General features: G+C 36.6%; 1 protein-coding gene and 1 non-coding gene across 2 annotated transcripts in view; one reads left to right on the plus strand and one right to left on the minus strand.

Annotated features, from left to right (window-relative positions):
* The window catches only part of Dcaf13 (DDB1 and CUL4 associated factor 13), a 43,369-nt gene that overhangs the window by 24,014 nt on the left and 5,389 nt on the right, over positions 1-13,966 (minus strand). The gene's annotated exons all lie outside the window — the stretch shown is intronic.
* Positions 4,095-4,201, plus strand: LOC124969051 (U6 spliceosomal RNA). The gene has a single exon (XR_007105921.1). It is a non-coding gene; the product is annotated as a U6 spliceosomal RNA (small nuclear RNA).

Genomic DNA, 13,966 nt, shown 5'->3' on the forward strand with positions numbered 1-13,966 from the left:
CAGGTAGCGGCATTTATAGGCATGTGCCAGACTTCCTGGATCTGTCCTCAACAACTTTTAAAGACTCCCTATAGCAGTCACCTCCAAACACATTATACTGCATATCCCATTAGTAACTGTTTTTCATATGCATATTAAATGAGCGCATGTAATTAAAGATTACTGTCATCGAAGCAAAACAAAATTAAAAATGAAAAACAATAAACTTGGCGGAGATTCCAAGATGGCACATAAGGAGCACCCAATGACCTCCAGTTTCTCCTGGGATGGAATCAAAACAAATGGAGAGTAGCTACTCCTTGAGGTTAAGTGAGACTTTGGAGGGTAGAACAGAGGGTGAGTAGTACATCAGTGAGGAACATCTGGCAGCACAGCAGAGAGCAGGGTCATAAGTAAAAGAGGTGAAATAGAATAAGAGATCCAGAAAACAGTTAACAGAGGTCTCAATAACATGCACAAGTGCAGGGTAAACAGAGAGCAAACCTGGACTTTATCTAGTATACTGGCACTGAGGAAGTATTCTCTATGACCCAAAATATAATCATGATGCAGTATCAAGGAGTCATCTTGAGAAGGTCTTGTCTGCAGTATGGGAGTCAAAGGTCCCTACATGATCCTGTCTCTGGGAACTAGCAGCATGTCAAACACTGAACCAGCAGGTGCTGGCCTTAGGAGTTGGTTTGGTTATGGTGGAAAGCATCTGATATAAAACTGCTGAGCTTTAAATAGTGGAAAGATGACCTGTGACATCTAAGTAAACAAAGAAAACTTTCCATTTAGGACCATCAACTTGAGAAATCATCTATGGGAACTCCACTGGAGGCAGGGACACACAAGAAACTGCATGTGAATATGTGTGGGAGCTAACTTTCAGAACACTAGTGCCAATGGGGGTGGAGTATGTGCACAATCTGCTGATACCCACCTGCTTAAGTGCAGTTGAGATCCCATAGCATTTTCCAACCCTTGAAGCAGCCATCAAAGGTGGCATTAAAGATCCAGAAATGCTACAATGACTAGAGTCAGTTCTACCCTAGGAATGTACAGAGATAATAAAACCAGAGTAATATGCTACTGGCAAAAAGTCTGTGAGGAAAATTAAAAAATTAAAAAGGAGAAATGAGAGGGAGAGACAAAAGAAGCAAAAAGGAAGAAAGGCAAAGAAAATGTGAATGTGAGTTTGTGTATGTATGTATCTGTATCTATATGGTACTGAGGATTGAATCCAGAAACACTGATCTCAGCCTGTACTGATAAGAAGGGAACCAAGAGCTGTTACAATTGGCTCAGCTCACAAACCTCTCTCTTTGGTTTCTAAGTGAACACCAAAAAGAAAGAAGGGTGAATATATAGCCTTTGCTCTTTCTACAAGGTGCAGAGCCAGAGAAGGCACAAAAAGATTCCTTTGGCCTGAGCAAAGGAATGAAAACACATTCTTTTCCCCCATACAAGTGACATTATTGGCAGAAATGAAATATTTCCTCTTTACTAAGACATTTTTTGGTTATTCCAGTTTGGTTTGAAAATGTAAGACAGGTGTGGTGGTGCATGTATGTAATCATAGATTCTGCACACACTTGGGGAGACTGAATCTGGAAGATCTCAAGTTCAAGGCCAGGCTCAGGAAAACCTGTATCAAAATAAAAAGTTAAAAGGGCTGAGGATGTAGCTTAGTGGTATAGTACTTCTGGGTCTAACACCTAGTACCAAACAAACAAAACAAATGAATATACACACATGCATACTTTCTTTGCCTTGTTTCCCTTTTCTTTTTTCTTCTTTTATCTTTCCCTGTCATTTCTTCTTCCTTTTAATAACTTTTTCTTTTCTTCATTCCTCCTCCATTTGGTTTTAAAAAAATGTTTAATTGGATCTTTTTTTTTTCCTCTTCTTTCTAATTTCCCCTTTCTAAATTAAAAAAAAATTAAAAACCTTTAATTGAACCTTTCCCCTCTTTTCTCACTCTTTAACCTTTCATTTTCTTCTATTTCCTTCCTATTATTTTTTAATATCTTTCTGTTACTTTCTTATCCTTATGAATTAGTATCTTTGTAGTTCATTACATTTTTCTTCTCTTTTCTACTTTTGGTGAAGTGGTGATAATTGTTTTTAATTTGCTATTACTTATTTGCATCCTTAGTTTGTTTTTATATAGCTAATGTTATGCCCTTAATTTTCTTCTGAGGAATGCTAGGGATCAAGCCCAGTGCCTTGAACATATGGAAAAGATGTTCTACTAAGTTACACCTCAAACCTAGTTGTGAGATTCTACACCTCAATTTATTCACAATTAATCTCACTTGAATTTTGGCAAATATTTCAACTTAAATAATAAGGGAGATAAAACTCTCCAGTTGACGGCCTGACCCCAATCAGGAATGGCCAGGGAAGGACTGAAGTTCTATTCCTGGTCATTCACTGCCCCAGCAACAGCAGAGAAATAACGCAACTGCTGTACATCACATCTACGAATGACGGTAGCTTAGGAAGATTCTACACCCTTTCAGACAACACACCTATAACAAATAAGGAGGAATAACTACACAGGGTACATCCCTGATACACAGCTGTCTACAACACATCTCCCTGAACCTCCACAGGGTCTACACTCTCATAAGATCTACAGAAAAAGGTCACTTAAGCTCCAACATGGTATGCACAGAGTCAAAACCGACCAATCACAGACAAAGAAGTCACAGGGAAACTACTCTAAGAACCCATATGGAATCAGATTCAACACTACATACAAATCAATTTCCCTAAACACATCATTAACAGTGCTCACTAATAAGGTAAAAAAGTACAAGAAAGTTCCAGCTCAACAGATGGACAAATTCCATCATAGAAACACAAGAAACATGAAAAAACAAGGCAACATAAGCCCTCCTAAAGCACTCTTTAGAAACTGACTCCAAAGATAGTGAAGGGTTGAAATGTCAGGGAATTCAAAAGACTGATATTTTAAATGATGAATGAATTCAAAGAAGATACAAATAAACGGTTGAATGAATTAAGGAAGACAATGGAAGATATGAAAGGGCAATTCAATAAAGAGATAGAAAATGGGAAAAAGATCCAGAAATCTTGGAAATGCAAAGATCAGAAGTTCAAAAGCGGGGGAGGAGAAAGAAAGAGAGAGAGGGAAAAAACCTGGTCAGTTGAAAGCTCCACCAAAAGAAAGAATATCAAGGTTTGAAGACAAAGAGGATGTTATCACATTCAAATGGTAATTAAAAAAAGAAAAGAAATTATGATTACAACATGTAAGTTCCCAGAACTTTAAAAGACCAAATTTAAGACTCATAGATTTAGAGGAGAGAGTAGAGCTATGGGCTAATGGCACAGAAAACAGAGTCAGTGAAATAACAGAAAATTTCCCAAATCTTGGAGCTAAGATGGACACCTAGGTATTAGAAGCATTTAGAATCCTAAAGAGACATGACCAGAAAAGAACTTCTCTATGACATATTATAGTTAGATAAGCTAAAATACGGAACAAAATATATTAAAAGCTGCAAAAGAGAAGTGCCAAATCACTTATAAAGACAAATCCATCAAAACAATAGATTTCTCAGCAGAAATGCTAAAGATCAGAAGAACATGAAATGATGTATTTTAAGCCTTGAAAAAAAAATAAATATCAACTTAGATTACTATGTCAGGCAAAGCTATCCCTCAAAATGATGAAGAAAATACTTACCAGGATAAGCATAAACTAAAAGAATTCATGACCATTAAATCAGCATTATAAAAGATACTCAAAGAATCCTACACTCAGATGAGGAAGCAAGGTAAACACAACCACAAGACCACAGAAAAAAACAAGTCACACTAGAACAGCTGATAAATATATGAGGAGTAGGAAAGAGTCAAACAGGATTACTGCAGTAAATCAACCAACCTCTTAAGATGAATAAGGAAGAACATAAATATTCACAACAAACAAAAGGAAAACAATATGACAGGAACTAATAGTACCTTTCAATGATAACCCTAAATGTAAAATAAATGATCTGAATTCCAATTAAGATGCAGAGTAGCTGATTGGATTGAAAAACAAGACCTGATTATTGTCAGTAATAAACTCACTTCACGTGCTTGCTTCGGCAGCACATATACTAAAATTGGAACGATACAGAGAAGATTAGCGTGGCCCCTGCGCAAGGATGACACGCAAATTCGTAAAGCATTCCATTTTTTTTTCAAACTAAAAAGCTTTCTCTCAACAAAGGAAACTATCAGTAATGTGAAGAGAGAGCCTACAGAGTGGGAGAAAATCTTTGCCACTCATACTTCAGATAGAGCACTAATCTCCAGAATCTATAAAGAACTCAAAAAACTCTACACCAAGAATAAAAATAATCCAATCAACAAATGGGCTAAGGAAATGAACAGACACTTCACAGAAGATGTACAAGCAATCAACAGATATATGAAAAAATATTCAACATCTTTAGTAATAAGAGAAATGCAAATCAAAACTACCCTAAGATTCCATCTCACCCCAATTAGAATGGTGATTACCAAGAACACAAGCAACAATAGGTATTGGCGAGGATGTGGGGAAAAAGGTACACTTATACATTGCTGGTGGGGTTGCAAATTAGTGCTGCCACTCTGGAAAGCAGTATGGAGATTCCTCAGAAAACTTGGAATGGAACCACTATTTGACCCAGCTATCTCACTCCTTGGCCTATACCCAAAGGACTTAAAATCAGCATACTACAGAGATGCAGCCACATCAATGTTCATTGCTGCTCAATTCACCATAGCCAGATTGTGGAACCAACCTAGATGCCCTTCAGTTGATGAATGGATAAAGAAACTGTGGTATATATATATACAATGGAATATTACTCCACCATGAAGAATGATAAAATTATGGCATTTGCAGGCAAATGGATGAAACTGGAGAATATCATGCTAAGTGAGATAAACCAATCTCAAAAAACTAAAGGATGAATGATCTCACTGATAAGTGGATGAGGACATATAATGGGGGGTGGGAGGGGTTAGTGTTAGCGTTAGGGTTAGGTTTAGGGTTAGGGATAAGGATGGTGGTAAGAATGGAGGAAAGAAGGACTGTATAGAGGGAAAAGAGGGGTGAGAGGGGTGGGAGGGGTGGGGGGAAGGGAAAAAATAACAGAATGAATCAAACAACATTACCCTATGTAAATTTATGATTACACAAATGGTATGCCTTGACTCCATGCACAAATAGAGAAACAACATGTATCCCATTTGTTTACAATAAAAATAAATAAATAAATAAATAAATAAATAAACTTACTTCACTGGCAAAGACACATTCAGACTGAAAGTAAAAGGATGGAGAAAGATATTATTTAACAAATGGAATCTGAAAACAAGCAAGAATAGCTATAGTGATATCCAAAAAAATAGACTTCAAGCCAAAATTGGTCAGAAGAAACAAAGGTCACTACATATCGATAAAAAGTGCGATCCATGAAAAGAAGATTTTAAAAAACTGCAAATACATATGCACTGAATATTGGAGCATCAATTATATAACATGAAAAAAAAAGCATAAAAAGAGAGATAGGCTCCAATACAATAACAGTGGGTGATCTCAATATCCCCCTTTCACCAATATATAGGTCATCCAGGCCAAAAAAAATCAGAGTTAAATTACATTATAGATCAAATGGACTCAACAAACATCTACAGAATATACCCAACCACTGCAGCATACACAAAACTTTCTCCAATTTAAGATCCCACTTTAGTTCATACATCAGGTCTTAACAAATGCAAGAAAATAATTTCTTGCACCTTATCAGACCAAAATGGAATAACCTAGAAATCATCAGCAGGAGAAATTGTAGAAATATGCAAACACATGGAGACCAAATAATACACTTTCGAATAAGCAATGGGTCACTGAAAAAATTGAGAAGGGGGGATTAAAAAATGTCTAGAATGAAAGTGAAAAGACAATTTACCAGAGTCTGTGAGACACAGAAAAAGCAATTGTAAGAGGAAAGTTTATAGCTGTGAGTGCCTACATTGGAAAAACAGAACTCCAATTAATAATCTAATGGAGTGTCTCAAGGTCTTAGGGAAAAAAGAACCAAACCAAAAAATCAGTAGAAGGAAAGAAATATAAACATAAAAGTGCAGAAATAAATGAAATTGAAACTAAAAGAAGAACACAAAGAATTGATGAAATGAAGAGTTGATTCCTTGAAAAGGTAAACAAAATAGAAAAAACCCTTAGCCAATCTAATCAAGAGAGACACAAAACCCAAATAAATGAAACGAGAGATGAAAGGGGATATTACAACACCTACTACTGAAATACAGAGAATATAATATAAGGGAATATTTTAAAAATTAGATGCCACTGCCAATAAACTAATAAATCTAGAAGAAATGGTCAAATTACTAGACTACCAAAATTGAACCAAGAGGATATAAAATCCTAAATAGATAAAAAATTATCAGTGAGATTGAAGCAATAATAAAAAGTCTCTCAACAAAGAAAAACCCAGAACTGGATGAATTCACTGCCAAATTTAATGAGACTTTTAAAGAACTAATATCAATTGCCTCAAACTATTCCATAAAAGAGAAAGGAAAGGAACTCTTTCAAACAGAAAACTATAAAATCAATATCCTTGATGAAAATAGGTACAAAAATCCTCAATAAAATACTCACAAATTGAATTTAATATCACATCAAAAAGATCATACCCCATTACCAAGTTGGTTTTCAGGGATGCAAGGTTGGTGCAACATACGCAAATCAATAAATGTAATACATCACATAAACAGAATTAAGGATAAGAATCATTATGATCATCTCAACAGATGCAGGAGTGCCTTCAATAAAATTCAACATCCATGATAAAAACCCTGAGTAAATTAGGTATAAAAGGATCACATCACAGCTGGGCGTGGTGGCGCACACTTGTAATCCCAGCAGCGCAGGAGGCTGAGGCAGGAGGATCTTGAGTTCAAAGCCAGTCTCAGCAAAAGTGAGGCACTAAGCAACTCAGTAAGACCCTGTCTCTAAATAAAATACAAGGGCCAGGGATGTGGCTCAGTTGTCAAGTGCCCCTGAGTTCAATTTCCTATACCTCCCACCAAAAAAAGAAAAGGAAAAAAAAAAAAAAAAGGGATCACATCTTAACCTAACGAAGGACACATGTAATGAACCCATAACCAATATCATACTGAATGAGTAAAAACTACAAGCATTTCCTCTGAAATCAAGAACAGTCAAGGGTGTCCATTGTCATCACTTTTACTCAATAAAGTATTAGAAACTTTAGCGAGACTAATCAGGCAAGAAAAAGAAAAGGGACATAATAAACAAGAAAGGAGAAAGTTGTATTATCCCCATTTATAGATGATATGATTCCATATGTAGAAACCTTCAAGAGTCTACCAAAAATAGACTGGCAACAATTAGAACTGATAAAAGTTACTGAACTAACAGGATACGAAATCAACAACAACAACAAAAAAATCAGTGGCTACTGTATATATTTACAACTTAATGACTTGATGACTTTCATTATCTTATTTTTCAAAATAAAAGCTTTGAATGTGAAGTAAAAAAAAAAGAAAAAAGAAAAAAAATCAGTGGCTTTCCTATATGCCCATAATGAACTTGCAGATAAAGAAATCAGGAAAACAGTTCTATTCACAAGTCTTAAAAACAAACAAAAAACCCCTCTAAGAATAAACCTGACCAAGGAGGTAAAAGACCTCTATAATGAAAAATATAAAATAGTTAAGAAATTGAAGAAGACACTAAAAGACGGAAAGACCTCCCTGTTTATCACTTGGAAGAACACTGTTAAAATGGCCATACTACCAAAAGCAATCTAGGATTCTCATCAAAATACTGATGACATTCTTCACAGAACTAGAAAATCTGTCCTAAAATTCATATGCAAGTACAAAAGACCCAAAATAGCAAGAGTAATCCTGAGCAAAAAGATTAATGGGGGAGACATCACAATACCTGATTTCAAAATACGCTATACAGCATGGTATTGGCATAAAAACGGACATGTAGACCAATGGAATAGAACAGAGGACCCAGGAATACACCCACATATCTACAGCCACCTGATTCTTGACAAAGGTGCCAAAAACAGACATTGGAGAAGACAGCCTCTTTGACAAATGATGCAGTAAAACTGGGCATCCACCAGTTAAATAAAGATTGAAACTGGATCCCTTTCATCCTGTACAAACATCAACTCAAAATGCATCAAAGACCCAATGTAAGACCTGAAACTCTGAAACTACTAGAGGGAAAACAAGAGAAACACTTCAAGATTCAGTGAAATCCTAAATAGGACTCCAATTGTTCAGGAAAAAATGGCAAGAACTGACAAATGGGATTACATCAAATTAAAAAGCTTCTTTGGGAGGAGGCGAGCAGTGAGTCGCTTGGACTCGAGCGACTGCACCTGGGCTCCAGGCGGCTGCTCAGAGGAGGGGCCGCACAGCCAGATGATTAGGTGCAGAGCACAGTACCAGGACATAGGCAGCTTCTTGGTGGAGGAGCCGCACAGAGAGACGCTTAGGGGCGGAGCGAAGTTTCCAGGACTGCAGACAGCTTCTCTGAGGAGGGGCAGCCTAAGGAGACTCTTGGGCGCAGGGCAAGGCTCCCAGGCCCAGGAGGTAGGTCCAGGCCCCTGGGAACGTTGCAGAGTAAGGCTGCCCAGGCCAGGCGGTAGTTGTGGACTGAGGGGAACTTCTAGGAGGGGAGCTAACCAGTGAGATGTCCCCACCGGATGAGTCTTCCCTGCTGGGCGAGGTTTTCCCAAAAAGACGGTAAAACCAGAGACACAGGCCCAAACAGGCTTTGCCTCAGCCCGCAGCCTAGTTCCCCTTTGGATGACCACTGGTCAACAAGTGGAGGCACCTCTGCCCACTAGCAGGCAATATACCCCAACTGAAGGCCACCACCCCTAGAGAGGCAGCTTCTTTGTGGAGCACGGCATTATCAACTTCCTCCAAAACTTCAGGCAACTGAAGGCTAAGAGGGAATATACTAGAAATCTTCAAGGGCTATACATCCATAGAGGAAATCTGCAATATCTTAATGATCCACTGATTCCTGAACAATATGAGAAAACAAGGGAAGAAAATGCCCCAAACAAATCTAGATGTTACATCAATAAAATCCAACGACAGCATGGCAGAAGAAATGACAGAAAGGGAGTTCAGAATGTACATAATTAGAATGATCAGGGAAGCAAACGATGAGATGAAAGAGCAAATGCAGGCATTGAATGATCGCACCAATCGACAGTTAGGAGCAAATACAGGAGGCAAAAGATCATTTCAATAAAGAGTTAGAGATATTGAAAAAAAAAAAAAAACTAAACAGAAATCCTTGAAATGAAGGAAACAATATCCAAATTAAGAACTCCATAGAAAGCATAACCAAGGGGATAGAACACCTGGAAGACAGAACCCCAGACATTGAAGACAAAATATTTAATCTTGAAAAAAAAGTTGACCAAACAGAGAAGATGGTAAGAAATCATGAACAGAATCTACAAGAATTATGGGATATCATGAAACGGCCAAATTTAAGAATTATTGGGATTGAGGAAGGCTTAGAGAAACAAACCAAAGGAATGAACAATCTATTCAATGAAATAATATCAGGAAATTTCCAAAATTTGAAGAATGAAATGGAAAACCAAGTACAAGAGGCTTATAGGACGCCAAATACACAAAATTACAACAGACCCACACCAAGGCACATTATAATGAAAATACCTAACATACAAAATAAAGACAGAATTTTAAAGGCTGCAAGAGAAAAGAACCAAATTACATTCAAGGGGAAACCAATATGGATATCAGCAGATTTTTCAATCCAGACCCTAAAAGCTAGAAGGGCCTGGAACAACATTTTTCAAGCCCTGAAAGAAAACGGATGCCAACCAAGAATCTTATACCCAGCAAAACTTACTTTCATATTTGACGATGAAATAAAATCCTTCCATGATAAACAAAAGCTAAAAGAATTTACAAAAAGAAAGCCAGCTTACAGAACATTCTCAGTAAAATATTCCATGAGGAAGAGATGAAAAACGACAATGCAAATCAGCAAAGGGAGGAACTATCCTAAAGGAATAGTCAAATAAAGGAGAAACCAAGTCATGTTAAAAAAAAAAAAATGAGCCAAATGATTGGGAATACAAATCATATCTCAATAATAACCCTGAATATTAATGGCCTGAACTCATCAATAAAAGACGTAGACTGGCAGATTGGATTAAAAAGAAAGATCCTGCCTGCAAGAGACTCACCTCATAGAAAGAGATACCCATAGACTAAAGGTCAAAGGATGAGGAAAAACATATTATGCACATGGACTCGGCAAAAAAGCTGGGGTATCCATCCTCAGTTCAGATAATGTGGACTTCAAGCCAAAGTTACTCAGGAGGGATAAAGAAGGACATTTCATACTGCTTAAGGGAAGCATAAATCAGCAAGACATAACCATCATAAATATCTATGCCCCAAACATTGGCTCATCCATGTATGTCAAACAAATCCTTTTCAATTCCAGAAATCAAATAGACCACAACACAATAATACTAGGTGATTTTAACACACCTCTCTCACCACTGGACAGATCTTCCAAACAAAAATTGAACAAAGAAACCATAGATCTCAATAACACAATCAATAATTTAGACTTAATGGACATTTATAGAATATACCATCCAACAAAGAGCAAACACACTTTCTTCTCAGCAGCACAAGGATCCTTCTCTAAAATAGACCATATATTATGCCACAAAGCTAATGTTAGCAAGTATAAGAAGATAGAGATACTACCTTGTATTCTATCAGATCATAATGGACTGAAGTTAGAAATAAATGAAAGAGTAAGAAAGAAACTACTCCAATACCTGGAGATTAAATAATACGCTATTGTATGATGAATGGATAACAGAAGATATCAGGAAGGAAATTAAAAAATTCTTAGAGGTAAATGAGAACAAAGAACATATCAAAATCTCTGGGACACTATGAAAAGCAGTTCTTTGAGGAAAATTTATTTCATGGAGCGCATTCAATAAAAGAAGAAAAAAATCAACAAATAAACGACCTAACACCACGGCTCAAAGTCCTAGAAAAAGTAGAACAGAGCAACACCAAAAGTAGTAGAAGACAGGAAATAGTTAAAATCAGAACTGAAATCAACGAAACTGAAACAAAAGAAACAATACAAAAAATTGACAAAATAAATAGTTGGTTCTTTGAAAAAATAAACAAAATTGACAAACCCTTAGCCACACTAACAAAGAGAAGAAGAGAGAAAACTCAAATTACTAAAATTCAGAATGAACAAGGAAATATCACGATAGACACGAGTGAAATACAAAACATAATAGAAGCTATTTTGAAAATCTATACTCCAACAAAATAGAAAATCTTGAAGGTATCAATAGGTTTCTAGAGACATATAAATTACCTAAACTGAATCAGGAGGAGATACACAATTTAAATAGAACAATTTCAAGTAATGAAATAGAAGAAGTCATCAAAAGCCTACCAACAAAGAAAAGTCCAGGACCTGATGGGTTCTCAGCTGAGTTCTACAAAACCTTTAAAGAAGAGCTCATTCCAATACTCCTCAAAGTATTCCATGAAATAAAAGAGAGGGAAGCCTCCCAAACTCATTTTATGAAGCCAATATTACCCTGATACCTGAAACAGACAGAGACACATCGAGGAAAGAAAATTTCAGACCAATATCCTTAATGAACATGAACGCAAAAATTCTCAACAAAATTTTAGCAAATTGCATACAAAAATATATTAAAAAGATAGTGTACCACAATCAAGTGGGTTTTATCCCAGGGATGCAAGGTTGGTTCAACATCAGGTAATCAACAAATGTCATTCACCATATCAATAGACTTAAAGTTAAGAATCACATGGTTATTTCAATAGATGCAGAAAAAGCATTCGATAAAATACAGCATCCCTTCATGCTCAAAACACTAGAAAAAATAGGGATAGTGGGAACATTCCTTAACATTGTAAAGACTATGCTAAGCCCATGGCTAATATCATTCTAAATGGTGAAAAACTGAAAGCATTCCCCCTAAAAACTGGAATGAGGCAGGGATGCCCTCTTTCAGCACTTCTATTCAACATTGTCCTTGAGACTCTAGCCAGAGCAATTAGACAGACCAAAGAAATTAAAGGGATATGAATAGGAAAAGAAGAACTCAAACTATCCCTATTTGCTGATGACATGATTATATACTTAGAAGAACCAGGAAATTCCACCAGAAAACTTTTAGATCTCATAAGTGAATTCAGTAAAGTAGCAGGATATAAGATCAATGCTCATAAATCTAATGCATTTTTATACATAAGTGATGAATCTTTGGAAAAAGAAATTAGGAAAACTACCCCATTCACAATAGTCTTGAAAAAAATAAAATACTTGGGAATCCATCTAACAAAAGAGGTGAAAGACCTCTACAATGAGAACTACAGAACACTAAAGAAAGAAATTAAAGAAAACCTTAGAAGATGGAAAGATCTCCCATGTTCTTGGATAGGCAGAATTAATATTGTCAAAGTGGCCATACTACCAAAAGTGCTATACAGATTCAATGCAATTCCAATTAAAATCCCAATGACGTACCTTACAGAAATAGAGCAAACAATCATGAAATTCATTTGGAAGAATAAGAAACCCAGAATAGCTAAAGCAATCCTTCGCAGGAAAAGTGAAGCAGGGGGTATCGCAATACCAGAACTTCAACTATACTACAAAGCAATGGTAACAAAAACGGCATGGTATTGGTACCAAAATAGACAGGTAGATCAATGGTACAGAATAGAGGACACGGACACAAACTCAAATAAATACAATTTTCTCATACTAGACAAGGGGTCAAAAATATGCAATGGAGAAAAGATAGCCTCTTCAACAAATGGTGCTGGGAAAATTGGAAATCCATATGCAGCAGAATGAAACTAAACCCCTATCTCTCACCGTGCATAAAACTCAACTCAAAATGGATCAAGGACCTTGGAATCAGACCAGAGACCCTGCATCGTATAGAAGAAAAAGTAGGTCCAAATCTTCAACATGTTGGCTTAGGATCAGACTTCCTCAACAGGACTCCCATAGCAGAATAAATAAAAGCAAGAATCAATAACTGGGATAGATTCAAACTAAAAAGCTTTCTCTCAGCAAAGGAAACTATCAGCAATGTGAAGAAAGAGCCTACAGAGTAGGAAAAAATCTTTGCTACTCATACTTCAGATAGAGCCCTAATCTCCAGAATCTATAAAGAACTCAAACAAGAATACAAACTCTACACCAAGAATACAAATAATCCAATCAACAAATGGGCTAAGGATATGAACAGACACTTCACAGATCTACCAACAATCAACAGATATATGAAAAAATGTTCAACATCTCTAGTAATAAGAGAAATGCAAATCAAAACCACCCTAAGATTCCATCTCCCCCCAATTAGAATGGCGATTATCAAGAATACAAGCAACAACAGGTGTTGGAGAGGATGTGGGGAAAAAGGTACACTCATACATTGCTGGTGGGGCTGCAAATTAGTGCAGCCACTCTGGAAAGCAGTATGGAGGTTCCTCAGAAATCTTGGAATGGGAGCACCATTTGACCCAGCTATCCCCCTCCTTGGCCTATACCCAAAGGACTTAAAATCAGCTTACTACAGAGATGCAGCCACATCAATGTTCATAGCTGCTCAATTCACAATAGCCAGATTGTGGAACCAACGTAGGTACCCTTCAATTGATGAATGGATAAAGAAACTGTGATATATATATATATATATATATACATACACACACACACACACACACACACACACACACACATACAAAATGGAAAATTACTCAGCCATAAAGAATAATAAAATTATGGCATTTGCAGGCAAATGGATGATAC

The sequence above is a fragment of the Sciurus carolinensis genome, chromosome 1 (genome assembly GCF_902686445.1).
Source record: "Sciurus carolinensis chromosome 1, mSciCar1.2, whole genome shotgun sequence".
Taxonomy (NCBI): domain Eukaryota; kingdom Metazoa; phylum Chordata; class Mammalia; order Rodentia; family Sciuridae; genus Sciurus; species Sciurus carolinensis.